This window comes from Aquarana catesbeiana, linkage group LG01 (assembly GCF_042186555.1).
Source record: "Aquarana catesbeiana isolate 2022-GZ linkage group LG01, ASM4218655v1, whole genome shotgun sequence".
Lineage (NCBI taxonomy): Eukaryota > Metazoa > Chordata > Amphibia > Anura > Ranidae > Aquarana > Aquarana catesbeiana.
The window spans coordinates 888,385,822-888,407,060 of NC_133324.1; the positions used below are offsets into that span (position 1 = coordinate 888,385,822).

General features: G+C 40.6%; 1 protein-coding gene across 1 annotated transcript in view; it reads right to left on the reverse strand.

Moving 5' to 3' along the window:
• The window catches only part of GRK4 (G protein-coupled receptor kinase 4), a 341,746-nt gene that overhangs the window by 265,109 nt on the left and 55,398 nt on the right, over positions 1 to 21,239 (reverse strand). The window lies entirely within an intron of this gene.

The following is a 21,239-nucleotide window of genomic DNA, read 5'->3' on the forward strand; positions in this document are numbered from 1 at the left end:
CATGTAAAAGGCATGAAATATTTATTTCAAGAAGACATGTACTCTGCTGACCTAATTTATGTCTAAAATACAATTATGTTGTAAAATTATGAATGGCCGATGCTTTAAAAATACACTGAACAGATAAGCTGACAAAGTCTCTTATCGTCTGCCAAAGTATTCTTGCAATAAATTCCTTTTGCGAATTACTGTATTAAAAAAAAAAAAAAAAACCACACAGCCTACGTATGCGTGTAAAACAGAACTTACATGCTAGCTATGCAGCTCGAACACTGTGTGCAATCATTGGGTAGTATTTGAATAGCATCTGGCAGGTTTGGGAGAAAGTCCTCATCACACTTTCTTCTATGGAGTGGAAAAACAAAAGTACCATGTGTATATGCATTTAGCAAGACAGCCTTGCATCCAGAATTATGCACAGGTAGCCAGATAATTTTCTATTGTGATGTGAGAGAACTTGAGGAGATATCTGCTCATCTATTGCCATAGTACACAACCTGCGACCCATTGGCTCTTGTTGTGCAGCCATCAGGGCCCCTGTTTTCCTTACCTAGGTGCCTACCGAAGCCCGTGAAGAAAAAATATATTCTATAGGCTGTATGCTAGTAGTTAAATGGTTTGGTTCATCTCTTTCACACTGCTGCCCATCCCCTTTCTCTTTAGGTTTTGCATAATTGATCTTGCTGTAAGAAATATCATGTGTTGCAAATATTATTTTAAGGGGGTGTAGGGAGCACAAATGTAGAATCACGGATTTGTAAAGAGGCTGCAACAGTGGTGATCTCCAGCATTCTGGTATAAATATGTCTCCTGAAGCACGTCTTCAGGCTCTAACATCCTATAGCATGTTTTTTCTCTGAACATCTCCTGTAGCATCCCTGCAGTCACTGACCTTCTCTTGTAGCATGAAGATTGACTCTAATGCCACGTACACACGATCAAATTTTCCGACAGGAAATGTTGGCTGTGAACTTGTTGGCGAAAAGTCCGACCATGTGTATGTTCCATTGGACATTAGTTGTCGGACTTTCTGCCAACAAATGTTGGCTAGCATGCTCTCAAATTTTCCACCAACAAATGTGTGTCGTCGGACTTTCCGATCGTGTGTACACAAGTTCGTCGGACAAAAGTCCAAAGTACAAACAAGCAAACCGGAATCAAGGACGAGCCGGAAGCACTCGGTCTGGTAAAACTAGCGTTCATAATGGAGATATCACATGACTATCAAACTTTTTATCGGCTTGCTGTATGTCTTGTATGTCACTACGTTCGTAATTGTTGGCCAACATTTGTTTGACCGTGTCTATGCAAGACAAGTTGGAGCCAACACCCTTCGAACAAAATTCCACGGTTTTGTTGTCGAAAAGTCTGATCTTCTGTACGGGGCATTACTATATCTTTTTTGTATGTCTGCAGTCTCTTGACCCACTGAGACATGGACACCACTAGACTTCTAAAGGTATCCTGTGGTATCTGGCACCAAGCTGTCAGTAGCAGATGCTTTAAGTCCTGTAAGTTGCGGTCTGGCAGGGCACATTATCCTGCTGAAAGTGGCCACTGCCATCATGCAATACGGTTTCCATTAGGGAGTGTACTTGGTCAGTAACAATGTTTAGGCAAATGGTGTCACGTAACATCCAGTTCACTGGCAGGACCCAAGGTTTCCCAGCAGAACATTGTCCCAGAAAAGTGCACACATGCACCTGCCCATCCACTTGATATAAAAGAAAACATGATTCCTCCAACCAGACCACCTCCTCCCATTGCTCCATGGTCCACTCCTGATACTTACATACCCATTGTAGGCACTTTTGGCTGTGGACAAGGGTCTGCATGGACACCCAGACCAATTTGCAGCTAAGGAACCCCATAAGCAACAAACTGCAATGCCAATTTTTTTCTGCTTTAAAACACAAAAAAAACATATTTACTTGCTGTATCCAAAACCAGCCCTTCCAAATACAAGCGCTTATGGAGTAGGAGACATATATATAAAATCCCTGAAATGGGTCAAAGATGGTAGCCAATTGCAGCTGAAGCTGCTACCACTCAACCTGCTATATATATATATATATATATATATATATATATATATATATATATATATATATATATATATATATATATATATATATATATATATATATATATATATATCTCTATCTATCTATCTAGTGAAAGTCCAGCCAGATGTAAAATAGATCTTAACACATTTGCAGTGATGACCTGCCACCAACCCCTCCACATGTGAGATGAAGGGGGGGATGGATAAACCCCCTCTGATTAAACTCTTACCAGACAATGCTGGGAAATAGGAATCAACACCAATCATGGGTATTCACTCTGAATGGATTTCACCTCATACTCAATTGCAGACCAGGGGATGGATCTCATGCTAATGAACTCATTCCAAAGCAAAAGAAAAAAGATCCATAACGTAATTCTATTTAAAAATGTTATTAAATTAAAACACGCCCCCCCCCCCTTTTAGGAATTGCACTTGCTCTAAACAAATTTCATATCAGCATTCAAAAAATGAGATCAGCATACATCCAGATGGGTAAAGAACCAAGGTGGTGTCTCCTACCACGCTGCTCTTGGTGGTGTTGGTGGCCGGTCATCACTGCAAATGTGTTGGACGAGATCCATGATATTTACTTGCTACCTAATATATCTCACCAACTTTCAGATTCCATTATAATGGGATAATCAATGTTATTCACTTAACCTGTCAGTGGTCATAACGTTATGGCTGATCGGTGTAGTATTACATTCACTGAATATTATGTGTGACTCCTTGCGGATGTTAGAGCCCACACTTGAGGCCCCCTATATCAAGTAAGTTGAGCTATAAAGTCTAGAAAAGGATTGGAAAGGTTAGAACACCCATCTACAATTTCATGAACCTAAAAATGTTAACATGTTGTCTAGAGACTGCACTCAATACGCCACTCCAATCTTCAGCAATAGGAACAGTTTCGCTGATAAAAATGACCAGGCAGGGTGGCAACCAAATGAAAGATGGTGGAGTATATGCAAGTGCTGCTCATAGGGATTAAGCAGGTGTGGATGGGAGGACTTTTTGGCCCCTTCTGGCAGCTGCAACTTTGAATCTAGTGGCCTGAAAATTGTTGGTCTGGACAAGCAATACATATTATAAAGACAAACTTTACTTTTTTGCACGTCACTGGTGGGTGGAGAACACATCTGAGATGAATGAATAATTATTGGGATTTGGATAGCAGCAGTTGCCTCCTGAATGACATCAATCGTTGCAGTGCATAAAACAGAAGATCCTTCAGCTGTTCATTAATTTATATCGGACACTCACCAGTTCAACCCGATTGCCACTCCCGGACAGTATAACCACTCGCAAGATGATAGAAGAGTGGGTTCCTTCATCATCTAAGCCTTAAAAAGGAATGCCATCTCTATTATTATTAAAGATCTTTAAAGTGGAACTAAACTCTCTCAATCAACATTAACTATTTTTAAACCCTATGCAGTTATCTTTAGTAAATAGATAGATTACAGTTACCTGACTTTTTCTACATTTCTTCAGTTGCTTCCTGGTTTTTGGACTAGGCCAAAAATATGTCATACATCCCAGAAGTCTTCAGGAGGTGAGGAGGGGTTTTCTCAGCTAAGAACATCCTCCTCCCTGCAAACCTGAGCTAAGGATGGACTTCAGGAAGCAAATGCTAAATTAATCATCCGCCCTTACTCAAGATGGCTGTGGCTAGAAATGCTAAGGGTACTTTTTCAAAGTGATTTCTCAACAAAATAAAGCATGGAGACATGGATGGATGAGTTTGCTTTGAATATATGTTGTATTAAAAATTAATTAAAAATTGTGTGCACCTGACTAGGGGCAATAATAAAGTCTTACATTGATGTATCATATGTTTATTTAGGTGAACTGGCGCTATGTCGACACCAACCGATTTGCTATTTCCATACTGACTGTTGCTGCTCCTTTTCGTTTTTGGTTTATGTATAAGCCTTTTCTCCTTGTTCAAGAGAAAATTGAGTACTGTCCTTGTTCAAAACGTTGTTGTTGGTCCTGCTCTGCCCTATCTGGTGTACTCAATAAAACTTTCAAATGAAAAAATGAATTAAATAGCATTTTCATTTTGTGGAACTCAGATCCGTTCTTCTTTAAAGTTCTTCTTTAATACTTTTTTTTTTTTTTTTTTTTTAATAATCTTAAAAGTTCTCAGTAAAAAAAAGTTAAGTACAAAACATAGCCATAACTTTTTTAAATGAATTTCTTTAAACAGGAAAAAAATGACCAGGCAGATGTCATAGTTTCCAAAGAAGTTATGTAAATACATACAAATAACTTCCCATCCATACACACAAATACCTTCAATGTAGTGCTTGGCAGTGTTTTTAACCACTTAACCACTTAAGCCCCGGACCATTTTGCTGGCCAAAGACCGGAGCACTTTTTTGCGATTCGGCACTGCGTTACTTTAACTGACAATTGCGACGTGGTTCCCAAGCAAAATTGACGTCCTTTTTTTTTTACCACAAATAGAGCTTTTTGGTGGTATTTGATCACCTCCGCAGTTTTTATTTTTTGCCTTATAAACAAAAAAAAGAGCGACAATTTTGAAAAAAAAACGCATTATTTTTTACTTTTTGCTATAAATATCCCCCCAAAAAATTAAAAAAAAAACATTTTTTTTCCCTCAGTTTAGGCCGTGTTCTTCTACATATTTTTGGCAAAAAAAAAAAATTATATATATATATATATATATATATATATATATATATATATATATATATATATTCGCAATAAGCGTTTGATTGGTTTGCCCAAAAGTTATAGCGTCTACAAAATAGGGGATAGTTTTTTGGCATTTTTATTATTATTTTTTTTTACTAGTAATGGTGGCGATCAGCAATTTTTATCGTGACTGCGACATTATGGCGCACACAACAGACAATTTTGACACATTTTTGGGAACATTGGCATTAATACAGCGATCAATGCTAAAAAATTGCATTGATTACTGTAAAAATGTCACTGGCAGTGAAGGGGTAACCTCTAGGTGGCGCTGTAGGGGTTAAGTGTGTCCTAGGGAGTGTTTCTAACTGTGGGGGGGAGGGGCTGTGTGTGATACTACACTGATCGCCGCTCCCGATCACAGGGAGTAGAGATCAGTGACAGCGTCACTAGGCAGAACATTTTTTGTTTGTTTGTTTACATTAGTATCGCCCCGTTCTTCCTCACCGTGAGACGATCGCAGGTATCCGCGATCACAGTCACATAGCTCCCAGTAGGCGCACGCCCGCAAGCTGCTTCTTAAAGGGCAACGTACAGGTACATTAATCTGCCTGTACGTGCCCCTCTGCCGCAGTATATCTGTGTGAGGCGGTAGGGAAGCGGTTAAGGACTGAGCCTCTTTCTGAGATTTGGTGTTTACAAGTTAGTTTCTTTTGCTAGAAAATTACTAAGAAAAAAAATATATAATGTTTGGGGGTTCTAACACCCTAGAGAATAAAATGGCTAAAGAATAAAAGTTAAAGAGACCCATCATTTTTTTCCATTCCATTTTTCATTGTTGTAGCATTTAAGTTATGTTAAATCAAAAATCATACACAAAAACTGACATTTATGAAATATTGAATGGTGCCAATTACTTTGGTGGGTTTCAAGCCATTTCAGAGAAAATTGTGGGGTCTTCTTTTATGAAAGGGTACCAAGATCGGTGTATATATGTCATACATTTTATGGGTGCATCAACAGACACATCAATAATAGCCTTTTCATACAATATTAACAAAGACTGATTTCGGGCTCAGTGGTCCTTTTACTTTTTAATATTTTACTCATCCCAATCTACAAATGGGCCAGTTTTGCAAGTATGCATAAAAATTTTAACAACCTCCATTGTGCTGCCTGGAAATAAAGCAGAAGAATACAATTTAAAAGCACTTGCTTTTCAAAATGCTACATTTTTAAAGCAACATCTCAACTAGATGGATTCTTAAATATCCTAAAGTTCAATTCCAGTCAGCAGTATTTTAGTGTATTTGCATGTGCTGCTCTGTTTAGATCTGCTTTTTTATTTTATTCATAAAAACATAAAAATCCACTGTTAGTACTGTGTTTTTTTTACAACTTGCATTGTACTACTGCCACCTGGTATGACATCAATGCCATTGTTGCATTTCCATCCCCATGTACACTTTGCCTAATAAAAAAAAAAAAAAAAAAAAAAAAAGGAAGAAGAAGAGCCTGTGCTGCGGCTGTAGGACAATCACAGGCTGTAATTTGATAAATGGGCAATGTGTGTACCCAAAATACTAGTGCTGTCATGTGGGAAGAAGTCACAGGCCACCCATTCTGGGAAGTATTGCATATTTTTCTGTGGTCTTGGGAAATTAGTGGAGGGGAAGTGGAGCCCAGCAAATTAAAAAAGGTAAAGAAAGTATGTGCATCTGATGGGGCCGCCATTATGAACATGTGTAAATTTGCATTAATTTTGAGTGTAAAGTATATGTAAAACGTATATTTAAAAACAGACCTATACACAATTTCCAAAAAGAGGGCTGAGGCACCAAAAGAATTGGGAGTTACACTTTTAGCCAATGGTTTGAGAGCACCTATACAATGAGCATTAAAGCGATACTAAAGTCTCGTTTTTTTTTTTTTTTTTCTTTAAAAATAATAAACATGTTATGCTTACCTGCTCTGTGCAGTGGTTTTGTACAGAGCAGCCCATATCCTCCTCTTCTCGGGTCCCTCTTCGGCGCTCCTGGCCCCTCCTTCCTGTCGAGTGCCCCCACACAGCAAGCAGCTTGCTATGGGGGTGTTCTGACATATAGTGTCCTCCTATCAGATAGTGTCCGCCCCGTACTGCGCAGGCGCAGCGCCTGCGCAGTACGGAGCAGCAGGAGATGCCGAAAATGTCCGAAGTTGATCAGCTGACCATCAGCTGTACACGGCGCTCGGGCACCTGTTAGCGATGGCTGTGTAAGAGGGCCCCTCGCAGGCTCGCTTCGCTCGCCACGCTTCGCTCGCCACGCTTCGGGCACGGCCTCGCTGCGCTCGGCAACTATTTATTCTAACTCTATGTCCACTTGGATAGTAGGGAATGATCCTGGACATAGGGTAAGAATAAATGCGCAGGCGCTGTGTACAGCTGACGATCAGCTGTTGAACTTCGGAGACTTTCGGCGTCTGCGCAGTACAGGGCGGACACTTCTGGATAGGGGACTGTATTCGACAAGACAGGGGCACTGAGCCGAGGTACGACCCCACCCCTCTCTCTCCTGATTGGCTAACGGACTTTGACTGACAGCAGCAGGAGCCAATGGCTGAATAGCTGTACATTCAGGAAAACCAGTAAGTAGTCCAGTAGAAGGAACTGTGAGCTCTGAGCGTGTAGCCTTTCATTCCACAGAGACAGTCCTGACCCCTTCCTCCCGCCCCCTGCTGGTGACATCATTTCCGCTTCAAGCTGGACAGCATGGAGCTGACTATTTCCTGGTTTTCCCAAATGTACAGCTATTCAGCACAACATCACACCAGAACCTTTCCCAGCTACCCGGATCATGTGAGGAGCCTGTGGGACGCAGTAGAACTGCCAGGACTACATACTTATAAGTGGGAGTCATGCTCGTTATATCTTGTAAGTGTTTTTAATCTTGTGCAATAAATGATACTGTTTTAATACACTTAGAGAGGCGCCTCCCCCCCCTTGTTTCTTTAGTTGCAGTATTTTATGTCACACTGTATTTGTGCAGCGGTCTTTCAAAACGCAATTTCTTGGAAAAAAATACACTTTAGCCCTGGTTCACATTGGTACGATTTGACATGCGATCTGACATGTCAAATGGCACGTCAACGGCGGCAATTGCCAGCAACGGCACCATCCTAATGGGTGCGACTCTGCATTTGCGGCACCGCACCGATTTCAAAAGATAGATTCTGTACTACTTTTTGCGATTTCAGGCTGTGATTTACATTGACATGTCTCTGAAATCACGGCCTTAAAGATTAAAAAAAAAAAAACAAAAAAAAAACTAAACAGTAAAGTTAGCCCAATTTTCTTGAATAATGTGAAAGATGATGTTATGCCAAGAATCGTGATCTTTATTCTAGGCAAAAAAAAAAAACGGTGTTTCTCATTTTATCCAGAATTTTGCAGCTCTAGCATATACCGATGTACAGCCATTCATCGGGTGCAGAAAAATGTCCACAATTTGTTCGGTGGCCTCATGTACGGAAAGAAAAAAAAAAAAAAAAAATTGTTTGCAACTGCAGTGTTCCCCCCCACATTTGATTGCTGACTAATCTCTATTGCTTGCTTTAGCCTTCTGTCATGTGCTACTTGAGTATAGCTCTGACACTTTCCCAGAACTGCATAGCAGGCCGATAAGCTGCTTTTGTTTTTTAATTGTCTTCTAAGTGGAGATGAAACCAAGTCTTAAATGACTAAGCATTAAAAGCAGCAAATGTTTGCCATGCATTAAACTAAACATCAAATCATTAGCAACTAAATGGATCAGGAAAGGAAATCCCCTTCAGTTATAACATGTCCACGCAATCCAGTAGATGTTTAAAATTCCTAAATCTGGTGGATTTCCTCTGCGCTTTGTGCAAGACCTCAACTTTAATCAGGCAAATATAAACAATCCCCAATACCAAGGTACACAGAATGAAACTATGCTTCTCCGGATTTTTAAAAACACATGCTACTCCCTTCAGAAATCTGTTTTTTTTTTTTTTATTTTAGCATCATCCAGGCCAAACATTGACCACAAGTGCCATCTGCCACGGTGACAGACCTGAATGCAAGAAATTTAAAAAATGCACTTTATTTTGTATGGGTGCATTTATTAACTATTTTTCAAATGAAGGACTAGGACTCTAAAACAAACTCCTATGTATAATTTGTAAACATATATTTATATTGGATAGCGTGGGAAAGAGTAAGACCAGTGGTAGTCAACTTACAAGATATAGGGTGCCTTAGTTACAGCCCCTGACATTACCAAATGGCCACACATAGGGTACAATGTATGTAATAAAACAAAATAATTGTAAAGGACTGGACGTGCTACAATATATGGTAAGGGACTGCAGACTTGCTACAGGCATGGTTGAAGACTAGAGACATGATGTAGGAGACTGTCAAAAACTGGAGACATGAGACAAGCAACTGCTTACAATCAATGTCATTACAGTCAGGTTAACATTTTATTGACACCATATTTGAAATATTCCTTTCATCAATTATAAAATGGTAAAAGAAATAAAATACACAAAGACAATGGACAACACTGAAAAGTGAGAAAGTGTAAAAAAAAAAAAAAAAAAAAAAAAAAATCATTTAGCTAGTAGAATCCAGGTAAATTTGTATTTTCCTTCAGTGTCACCGAGTAAGCACCTAGGCAAGGAAAACACTGACAACTGCCTAGTACTAGTGACAAAGAGCCATAAAAGTAAGACCCAAAGGGTGACATGGGGCCCCCAGGCCTCAGGTTGGGCATGGGGGTTTTAGTGCTGTCTTTGACCCGCCCTTCTATCTGTACTTGTGACGTTTTTTTCCAAGAAAGAAAAAGAGGGGAAAATGTTAACGTTGTCCCCAGAGCATGAGGCAAGAGGAAAATTTGTTCCGTGGACAACTGTCTAAGAGGAAAATTCCTCTTACTTTTGGCAATTTTGTTATACTTCTTGTTGAATTTCTGGGACAGGAATTAAAGGAAAAACTTCTCCAATGGTACACAGACAGCTTGGAAGAAAAGAGCCATCTACTGGAGGTAAGGACTTTACATAGCGGACAACACCGGATAAAATGGAGCAATGCACTTGTATATGGGGGAGCTGCTTTTTTCAGTGCTGGAGAAATGGTTTTCTTTATTAACAGCTGAAATTCTATTTTAAAACTAAATTTCAAACAAAAAAAAAGTAAAACTAGATGGCGTAAGGAAGATTTTTACTGCCATCTGTGACTCCACTGGCAAAATGTCCTCTAACTTCTTATCACAGGGTGCGCTCACCCTGGAGCATCATCAAAACAGGAAAACACAGGACTACTGGTAGTTTATATCTTAGATATCAAAACGAACAGAAGAAGAAGAGGTCATGTGTGATCATGACTACTTTCAAACAATATGGGTAGCTCATCAAACCAAGATCTCCTAGATATGTCCGAACTAGCTATAATCATGGAGTGTATAAGACCGCTGTACATAAGGGTGTATATGTGAATGGATATTCCTTAAAAAAGTCAATATAAGCCATTCCCATACACCCCACCACATACATAGCCAGAACTTCACCTCTGCCTTAGAAATCCCTAGAATAATATACTATACTTTATTCAGTCATCCTTTAAATTATATCTGGCTGTTCTGTACAGTATAATTAAAAACTATATTACTTTTTCAATCTAAAAAGTATCCTAGTTTAAAAAAAAAAAAAAAAAAATCTATTCTTAACTGGCTGGTGCTGTCTCCGGGCTTGTTTATCTAGGTGACGTCAATGGAATCCAAAGTTAAAACATTTTTTTTTTCTTAAAAGAAGTATATAATAAAACACAAATTGTTACTGAGGCATAAACCCATTTATACGTTCTACACACAAACTCCAAGTCTGGACCACAGCATTAGGGACATTGTACTGGGCGATCAGAACACAACATACCAATTAAAAATAAGGGTATTACACCTCCAAGGCTACTTGGCTTTCTGCCCAAAATGCCCCAACTCATGTGCTACACTCAAAAACAGAAAAAGATTCTTTGCCAAAGTAACTTTTTATGAAGAGGGGGAACAGACTGGTTGGATCCTCGCTAAAATAGTCAACGTACAGCCTACCGCTCCAGCCATAGGAACATTGACACTGCCTAATGGCCATTTAGTTAACACGCCCAATACTGTCATGTCCGAACTGGTCCAATACTATACAGATCCGCGTGCATCTAAGGTGTTGTATATGCAGAGTTGGATGATTGTTTGCATGAAATTTCTGTGCCCCCAGCTTAGGGCCTCGCAAAGTTCACAATTGGATGCTCCCATTACATTGGAGGAGGCGACCAGCTCCTTTCTCACATTTAAAGCGCCAGGGGATGACGAGCTATATATTAGCAATACACCAGTAGTTCTCCCACTAAAAACTTTCCGGATTGTCAACTTCATATTCCGCTCCTTATTATGGAAAAGAGGTCCGGTCAGGATTACATTAGAGCAACTGCAGAGGTCATAGGATAAGGGGGGGGGGGGGGGGGGGTTAGCCTTCCCGAAACCCTGGCTAAACTATTACACTATCTAGCTTCTCAGCTACAACATTTAGTGGGGGGATTGGCTTTGGGACTCAGATGTGAGGAGGAGATTGGAGACTCTACTCTGTTTGTCATGCTGCACTTTAGTAGGGCCAGATACCTAGCTGAGGGACTGGCAGCTCAACTGTTTTCCAAACCTAACAAGCAATATCCTACATACAGTATAGGCTCATACATAAATTTGGACAAAGGCTAAGCAATTACAGCAGATCTCAGGGCATATATTCGAGCATGGCAAGCTTTTGTCTTTTGGAATAATAGGGGGGGAGTTTGGGACTTTAAATGAAGCTGGTTCAAGGTATGAGAGAAAGGAAGGTGGGACTTTAAATAAGGCTATCGATTTGTGTGTGGGGGGGGGGGGGGATAATTTTAAAATATATTTAAATTGGCATATTGAGTCTGACAATACATAACAATGCACATAGTAGAAAAGGTTTATAATGTATACACACACATACATGGTGTTGACCTCATAAATACATTACATATATTGATCAAAGGAACAGCATATAAAATTGACAAGAGATTTAGTATGGATAAAATTAATTATTGCAAATTCATATATGTACATCTAAAATGGCACTATGCAGTGTAATCAATGGTAAGAAACACAGTATAATCATTTGGTTGTAGATAATGAGTCTAAGTAGGTTCCTATCAGTAGGCATGAGAATGCATCCTAAAATCTGACGCATTTCGTGGATAATGCCACTCTTCAGGGGCAGATGCATGCAACTATCATGATAAGTCTGGAAAATGGGGGACGAGGAATCAGAGGCTGTCCCAATTGCCTGTACCAGGAGCTGCCGAAGGAGCCCGCAGGAAAGGGACTGGGTGCACAAAACATCATCCCCAAAGAAATAAGGTCCCCCCATCGCAGCATCTCCCTGTGCACACTGCACGCTACATGGCACTTACTTTTTTATAGCCTAAACAGCTACTTCCCACAAGTATTTATAGTACATATATCTGTCTATCTATCTATCTATCTATGGACATGAAGCCCACTCATACCACTACCTAGATTTCTGCCTTTCGTTTTCCTTTGCAGGCGCTTCGGCAGTGCTGCCCATGCATTCCAATGGAAACCTCCCCAAAAATGCTGCTTGCAGGACTTTTTTTAACGTCCTGCCAGCACACTGCTCCAATGTGAAAGCACTCGGGCTTTAACACTGGAGTGACAGGAGAGGCGCTTTACAGGCCCTATTTTTAGCGTTAAAACGCCTGTAAAGGATCTGTGAAGCATCTCAGTGTGAAAGTAGCCTTAGCGTTTTGTTTTTCTTTTAATTCATTAAATAGTTTTTTCCCCAAAAAACGCGTTTGAAAAATTGCTGCGCAAATACCGTGCAACATAAAAAAGCTGCAACAACCGCCATTTTATTTCCTAGGGTCTATAATAATTTTTGGGGGTTTTGAGTAATTTTCTAGCAAAAAAATTATGATTTTTACATGGAGGAGAGGAGTGCCAGAATAGGCCCAGTATGGAAGTGGTTAAGACGTGAGGAAGGGGGAGAATCTTTACACCAAAATGCATTGGATATTTTATTGTGATTTGGACTCTTTTACAATTTCATTCTTTTGTTGCTTTATGAATTCAGTGACATTCTGGGTACCCACTGGAAGGTAATCCTGTTTTCATTTAACTAGAGTCATTGAGTTTCCAAATGATTGGTTTTACCTTAACTGCTCTGAACATTCCCTTGGCCTCCGAGATTCTGCTCCATCCTGGTTCTCTGCCTATTTATCACAGCGCTCCTTCAGTGTCACCTACAACTCTGTCCCCTCCTCTCCATTGCCCCTTTCTGTGGGGGTCCCCCAGGCTCAGTTCTTGGACCCCTTCTCTTCTCTATCTACACCTCCTCCCTTGGTCACTTGATAACCACCCACGGCTTCCAATACCACTTATACACTGATGACACCTAAATCTATCTGTCTACTCCCCACCTCACTCCTTCAGTCTCCTCTCGCATTACTAACTTACTAACTGACATATCAGCATGGATGTCCCACCACTTCCTTAACCTAAATCTCTCTAAAACTGAGCTAATAATATTCCCCCCCGCCCGTGCCCCCCTCCATGACTTTTCCATCAAAATCAACAATGCAACCATCAGTCCCTCCCCTCACACCAGGGTACTAGGTGTAATCCTAGACTCTGACTTGTCATTCCAGCCTCAAATCCAATCGTTGCCAAAAGTTTGTAGACTTCACCTCCGTAACATCTCTAAAATTCGCCCCTTTAACAAATGAAACCACCAAGCTCCTCATTCACTCCCTTGTTATCTCTCGCCTTGACTATTGCAACTCCCTTCTCATTGGCTTACCTCTCCATAGGCTATCATGAATGCTGCTGCCAGACTTATCCACCTTACCAACCGCTCAGTGTCTGCCAACCCTCTACTTCCAATCCCTACACTGGCTCCCAATCACCCAGCAAATTAAATTCAAAATACTAACCACAACATACAAAGCCATTCACAACTCTGCCCCGAGCTACATCACCAATCTTGTCTCCAAATATCACCCAAATCATCCTCCCACGCTCTTCTCAAGACCTCCTACTCTCAAGCTCTCTCATCTCCTCCTCCCATGCTCATCTCAGGACTTCTCCAGAGCCTCTCCCATCCCCTGGAACTCGCTACCTCCATCTATCCGGCTATCCCCTACTTTTGCTACCTTCAGGCGATCCCTGAAAACTCATCTCTTCAGGAAAGCCTATCACGTCTCCAACTAATCTCCTACCACTTCCAATAGCTCATTCCCCACAGTTACAACCTTTTGTACCACCTGCCCCACCCTATTAGATTGTAAGCTCTTCTGAGCAGGGCCCTCTTAATCCTCTTGTATTTTATTGTATTATAACTGTATTGTCTCCCTTTTATATTGTACAGCTCTGCGTAAACTGTTGGCGCTATATACTGTAAATCCTGTATAATGATAATAATAACCCCACTGACAGCTGATGACTCATCGGTTGTTAAGGACGCGGCTGCCGGCTTCCCAGGCCCCTGCTTAGCAACCAGCTATATACATTATTAACATAAAAAACAGCAAAACACATCAAAAATTGATTCACAACACTTGCGTTTCTGGTGCGATTCCATTGGAGTCTATTTTAATTATTTTTAGGTACTTATATAGCGCCATCAATTTACGCAGCGCTTTACATATACATTGTACAGGGAGAACATGCAAACTCCAGGCAGGTAGTGTCATGGTTGGGATTCGAACCAGCGACCCATCTTACTGCTAGGCGAAAGTGCTATCCACTACACCACTGTGCCGACCGCAAAACGGGAAAAAAAAAAGTCCCTGACACTTTCCAAAAATGCACCAGCTGCAAAACGCATAGATGTGAACTTGTACCATAGGAAACCATGTTAAATGGACTGTAGTGCGTTTCTGCCAACCGCACTAAAAAAAAACGCATAGGTGTGAACCTAGGGTTAAGGAGAACAAGCAAGTTACTGACTGCTGCATTTTCGGAAGCAATGGTAACCTACGTGTTTCTCTCAATATAGTTTGGACTCCATCAACTTATTTTTTATTTAATGTAACTAGATAAACTCTCTCTATTTCCTATGCAAACATAAAACTCCATATCTTAGTGATGTCAGGTGGGATGCCTCCACCCTAGACACAAACATAAGACACACGACTCTTATATCTATAGAACTGATGTATAAAGAGTTTCCACAACCTAAGCCTGATGCGGCCATCAGAAGATTTTGACAATATACTCATCTTATATTTATACTTTATTGATCCACAGGAAGACTGGAAGATTACTCCAGAGAAACATTTTGTCAATGGTATTTTGAAGAGGAAGGGTACAATTCCTTCTGGACTAGAAATAGCAATCAGCACCCCCAACTTCAATCAATCATTTTCAGTCACTTTCCATATAGTTCTATGGGTTGCGATGACATATGACATAGACCAAGAACTAGAACCAGGCAGAAGTTAAAACAAAAAAAAAAAAAAAAAAAAAAACACATCTGATTTCTGTTTGCATGAAAACATTAAGGCCCCTTTCTCTGTTCCCTCTTAGCGGGGGGGGGGGGGGGATCCTACACTGATCCCCTGCCGAGTCAGAAATGAATGTCACATCTGTGTACATTCCCACACGATGGAGGAAAAACTGACCCCTGTAATCCCTATTGGTGGTCAGATGTAAGCGATCGTACGTCCACCTATATCTGCCCGCATCTAAAATCGGGTCAATAAAAGTGGACCTGGTCGTATAGACTGATGCAGGTCTGCTTACACATTCAGTCGTCCACAGGGACACAGTCTGATTTTGATTTGTCTAACCACGGGCCAACAAAAGATTGCCAGAATGCCTGTGTGAAAGGGGCCTAAAAAATACAACTATTTTTCGAATAATTTTATATTACATATTATAGATTATAATTCATCTCCAGGGAGATCCTTCCACCTTTGCCTAAGTATCTATACCAAGCAGCTGGCATCTTGTATGATAAGACCAAGTGATGCAGTATCTGAATAGTGTTTTTTTTCCTTTATTTTAAATAGGACAAATGTACTACACATGTGAGCCTAGCGTCTGGTTTGCGGTTGTGGCACGACGCTATTGATTTAAATGGCTAAGTGTGACAGGCAGTGTCAGACAGGCATTGCTAAAAGAGAAGTATGGCCAAAGCTTTTTTGGCCATACTTCTATGGATCTGAGCAGTGCAGTTCGTTCTACACTCCTGTGACCCGCTTTCAGCAGACAGCGGGCTAAACCGTGCGTGATCGCTCAGTTCTCACTGCAGAGCCAGCGGGGGGCAGATGCAGATACTGCATGCACCTAGGTGAGTATAAAATTATTAATTTTTTTAATTCTGAACTTTACATTTTTCACAGCATGTAAACAATCCCCTTTGGCTGTATTCAAGGCTTTAGATGGGCAGTAAAACTGCAGCTCAACTGCCTGTTTTTACCACAACCCCCTACCACCTTAGGGTTTTCTTTTTTCAGGGAAAACATTTTTTTTCAGAAAGTACACTGGGCTTTTGTATTCATACTAGTTTAGATGTAATGGATTCTTGTATAATGGGCTCTTCCTCTGACCTTGTTCTTTCATGAATTAAGTGTCCAAATTAGATACTACAGAACCGTCCATAATATTTGCATTATATATCTGTCAGGGTGGCATGGGAGCCTGGTTATGTTGAACAGATGTCGGGAGCAATTATTAGTCTAATGATCTGCAAATTATCGGAGCAGAAAGTAACTGGCAAATTCTGCAAAAGAGGAACTAGAGGGATGATTGGGAGATACAATTTACATATAATAAAATAGAAGAAGAAGAAGTTGTGCGCTTAAAGCAACTGTCACAAAAAAGAAATAAAATTAGAAAATAGCCAGCTTGTAAAAGAACATTAAGCCCGGGTTCACATTGCCTGCAACTTCAGCACGACTTGCATGCGACTTCTTTAACCACTTCAGCTTGAAGGTTTTACCCCCTTCATGACCAGGTCATATTTTGCGATACTGCACTGCAACTGAAAATTGCGCAGCCGTGCGACGCTGTACCTAAATAAAATTGATGTCCTTTTTTCCCCACAAATAGAGCTTTATTTTAGTGGTATTTGATCACCTCTGCGGTTTTTATTTTTTATGCTATAAATGAAAATAAATGAATACGTTTTTACTCTCTGCTATAAAACATACCAAAAAATAATTTCTTCATCAATTTAGGTAAATTTGCATTCTGCTACATATTTCTCATAAAAAAATCCCAATAAGCATATATTGATTGCAGATGCTATAACTTTTGCGCAAACCAAACAAAGGGATATTTTTTATGGAATGTTTATTTTTTTTCATTATTTTTACTAGTAATGGCGGCGATCAGCAATTTTTTGCGGGGCTGCAATACTGCGGTGGACAAAAGCAGACATCTGACTTTTTTGGGGACCAGTGACCTTATTACAGTGATCAGTGCCGGGCAGGAAGTGGTTAAGCAGTTAACAGAAGTCAATGCAAGTCGTACCAAAGTCAGACAGGAAAGTTTTTCAAAGTTGGAGCAACTCAAGTCACACCAATTAGAACGGTTCCATTGCACAGAGTTGGGTCCAACTTCTGATGCGACAAGTGCTCCTAAAGCAGTAGTAAACCACCGGCTTTTTTTTTGCAAGGCAAAGTCATAATGGGCTAGTATGCACTGCATGCTAGCCCATTATGAGAAATTTATCTTAAAACGAAGCCCTCCAGCGGTGTGCTGTCACTGCTGACAGGACTTCCCATCTTCATTCGGTCTTCCAGGCTAGTGGGCTCCAGTCCTTTGATTGGATGAGCCATGATGACGATGTGCGCAGGAGCCGCTGTTCACGGCACAGGACTCGGAAGGAACGGCGCAAGCATGCTGTTCCTTCGGAGCGCATGCGCCAGTGACATCATTGGTGGCTTCGTAGGTAAATACCTCCTAAACTGAGATATTTACTATACCTATTAGGTAAGCCATACTATATACAAAAATCAACCAAGGGAGTTTACTCCCACTTTAAAGCTGAACTCTATTCAGATAAAATACACAAAATAAAGCAGCTCTGGATTAATTTTTTTTTTTTTTTTTTTATAAGCAGTATAGTCTCTGAATTTGACCTGGTATCAGCCTCATGCAGTCCCTTTTTAGAGCAGGGATGGACTGTGAGAAGTAGAAGAAGCAAAAAGGAGCTAAATCAGTACATGTGCTGCCAAGAAGCATGCCGATAGGAAGAGAAAGCAGAGTGAGAGATTAGCTCTGGCTGGAGTTGGTCTAGGATGACCTGGACTCAAATGAAGTAAGTTGAATGATGCTGACTATCAGACTGATGTAGTGGCAGAAAAAGTACTGTATGGAAAATCTCTAGATCAGCCTCTCTCAACTTTTTTACCCCAAAGAACCCCTTAAAATTAACAGGTGTCAGGGAACCCCTGCTAAACTCCTACTATGGTGGGCAAAAATGCCACTCTTACAGATAGAACACAAATGATTACCGGTGACATGCGCTGGCTCTGCAGGGGGGCATTGGCCCTAGAACTATGCAGGTACCATCAATCAGCCAAAGCCCAAAGACCCAAACACCTGGAAACGAGTGGAGGAACCCTAGTTGAGAATGGCAGCTCTAGACTGAAGGTGAATATAGCTACCAAAGCTTATTTTACTATTTTATCAGGCTATTCTTGTTATTTTTGTCTGGATCTCTGCTTTAATAAATTTTACCAATCAATGGTTACTCTATGCTCTCTTGCAGAGCTACACCTGTTGAAGAATCTTCAGCATGCAACACTTCTAGGTGTATAGTTGCATACCTGTGGCATTCTATGGTTCCACCCGTCCGTCTTACATGGACAAGTACAGCTTTCCTCTTACAGATCCCTGCCCTCATGGCAGGAACAAGGGAGATGCAGTGTGGGATCGGGCATCACATGGTACGTTACACTGTGGTCCCCATTCTGCCCAATTTCACAGAGGTCAACCAATAGAGAGGAAGAGGGAGAGAGACTTACACTGGGAGGTACGAGGTACTAGAGCTAGTTAGGTGAGATGCGAGGGAGCTTTTCAGGGGGCGGGGGGTGATGAGGGCTGTGGAGGGAGATGTATGCACAGGTGGGTGAAATGGGATGATTAGTGCCGAGGTCAGAGCTGAGGAAGGATGGAAGTGAGATGTGAACAGCCTGTGAAAGAGCTGAACCCTGCACACTGGGTATCATTTTTGCTGTGGCCGCGAAGCAAAGCATCAACCTGCCCGGTTGCCATTGCAGCTTAAGGGAGGTGGTCAGGGGGCGATTGAAAGTATAAATGAGCTAATTTAAGTGTACAGGGCATGCGGTTGTGGCGAGGTGGTTCAGGCTTTTTAGGGTTAACACAAACAATGAGAACGCAACATATTGCCTTCTTACCACTTGTCAAATGCTCTCTAAAAAATTATCTACAGTGAAGCAATCGCCTGTTTTAACCCTAAAATGGCTGAACCACCTTGCCACAGCTGGCTGCTGCTTGTTAGAACAAGCCCTACTAGTGGTGGTCAAAGTGCCATCCTTACAGACAGCTAAAAATATAATTGGTGTACTGATGCCAGCTTTCCAAATGATGTTGGCCCTAACACCTGTACAGGTCATATACTATACAGGTATACCATCAGTTGGGAGGTCAAACATCCACATCTCAAGGAACCCCTCGCAACCTTTGGAGGAACTCTAGTTGAGAATGCGGGTGTAACATGTAACATGGTCCAAAAAGGTAGAGTTAGTATTTAAAGGTGAAATATAGTCTTGCAATTATTTCACGAGAAACAAGAGATTGTAAAGTTCCTGCACTTCACATCACATGGATCAGGGTTCAGACTGGCTTCTGTTAACTTTTGGACAAGATCACATGACTAAGTGTCTAGGCCTTGTGGTGTAGGGCCACTAAAATGGAGCAGCATCTTCTCCAGAAATAATAGTTTTACCTTTATATGGTATTTTCCTGTCCTGAAAAGTGGAAACTTTATGGATTTAATATGAAACCTTAAGTTCCATTGTATAACAAACTTCTGCCTCCCGGTCCTTTTTTTGGACTATGGAAGATATGACAAACTCGTTACAGAATGGCAGGGGCCCTGTGCATCTGCAGCTTTTCTGAAATATTAATGTGCTTAGGAAAAGTGAACTGAAGAAGTCACTCCTGCTTGTGCTTTTACCATTTCACATCATCATTTATTTACGATACACAATAATGGCTTTGCGATGAAGCACTCCTGCGGCATAACATGGCTTTAAGATGGAAAGATCATTACACACATCTGTGCACAGAATACATGGACTATCAGATATGATGGAGGCCACACAAAAACGTCAAAAGGGCCCACTTGTAAAAACAGCAAAATGGCCAGCCACGTTGGTGGGTAACCGATCAAAATTTCAGTTCTACTTAAATATTTGGAATAATTTAATAAATCCAACAGGGAAATTACTACAATTACTTAAAAAAAATAAACAAAAATAAAAGACACATTCACAAAACAAATAAGAAGTTACCAATAAAAGCAAATTAATCGATACAATACACATGAATTGAAAATAAACATAAATTTGAAAACAAATTACTAAATTCTTTACAGTTAATAAACTGTGTAATCCCGTTAAAACAATGCACATCATAAATAACAGCAATTAAAGAAATAGCAGAAAACGCCAGACTACAAAATGCAAATATTGCATATTTAAGTATTAACAGGAAGAAACGATGCAGCGCTAAACATAAAAATCAGGATTGAGTGATCCACATAAATGTGACTATCAGCTGTGCAACGTGATATGTGTAGCTAAATGTAAAAAAATATAAAAAACCAAATACATTATTATAATGAGTCCATGATCATATCAACGACCAATAACGTAGACATCATGGTCATGTGAATGTTCAATGAAGGTAAACAGTATAAATGTAGGATGAGTGAGAGGTTTCTCAAGGGTGATACGTGGTTCACAGAGGTGGTGTTCCAATACTCAGTATCCACAGCAAAGAATAGATGGAGCAAATACGCTTACCGGAACCGGTGGACATGTTTGCCGTACGGCTAGGTGTCATACAGGCTTGAGGATCGATCGATCCAAACAGATGTAGAGGCGTATAGAGTAGGTTCCACTGGTTCCTCTGTAACAATGGTAAACGGCCTGGGGACAGCAGATGTTCAAAGTCCAGATACAGGCATTTCTCCAACCGGTGTATATTGGGGGAATACACCTTTCACATAGCCACCATGGGGACATGGAAAAGGAAAAAAAGGCTCCACATAGTGCTTTAAATCCAAAAAAGCAGGTTTATTATAAACCAAACAGGGTAAAAAATTCAGATAACAGCATCCAGGATAAAAGTGATCACAATAAAGAATAGCGTGGTACCAAGAACAAAAAAATCAATTGCAAACCGACATGTTTCAGACTAGAGGTCCTTCTACTGGG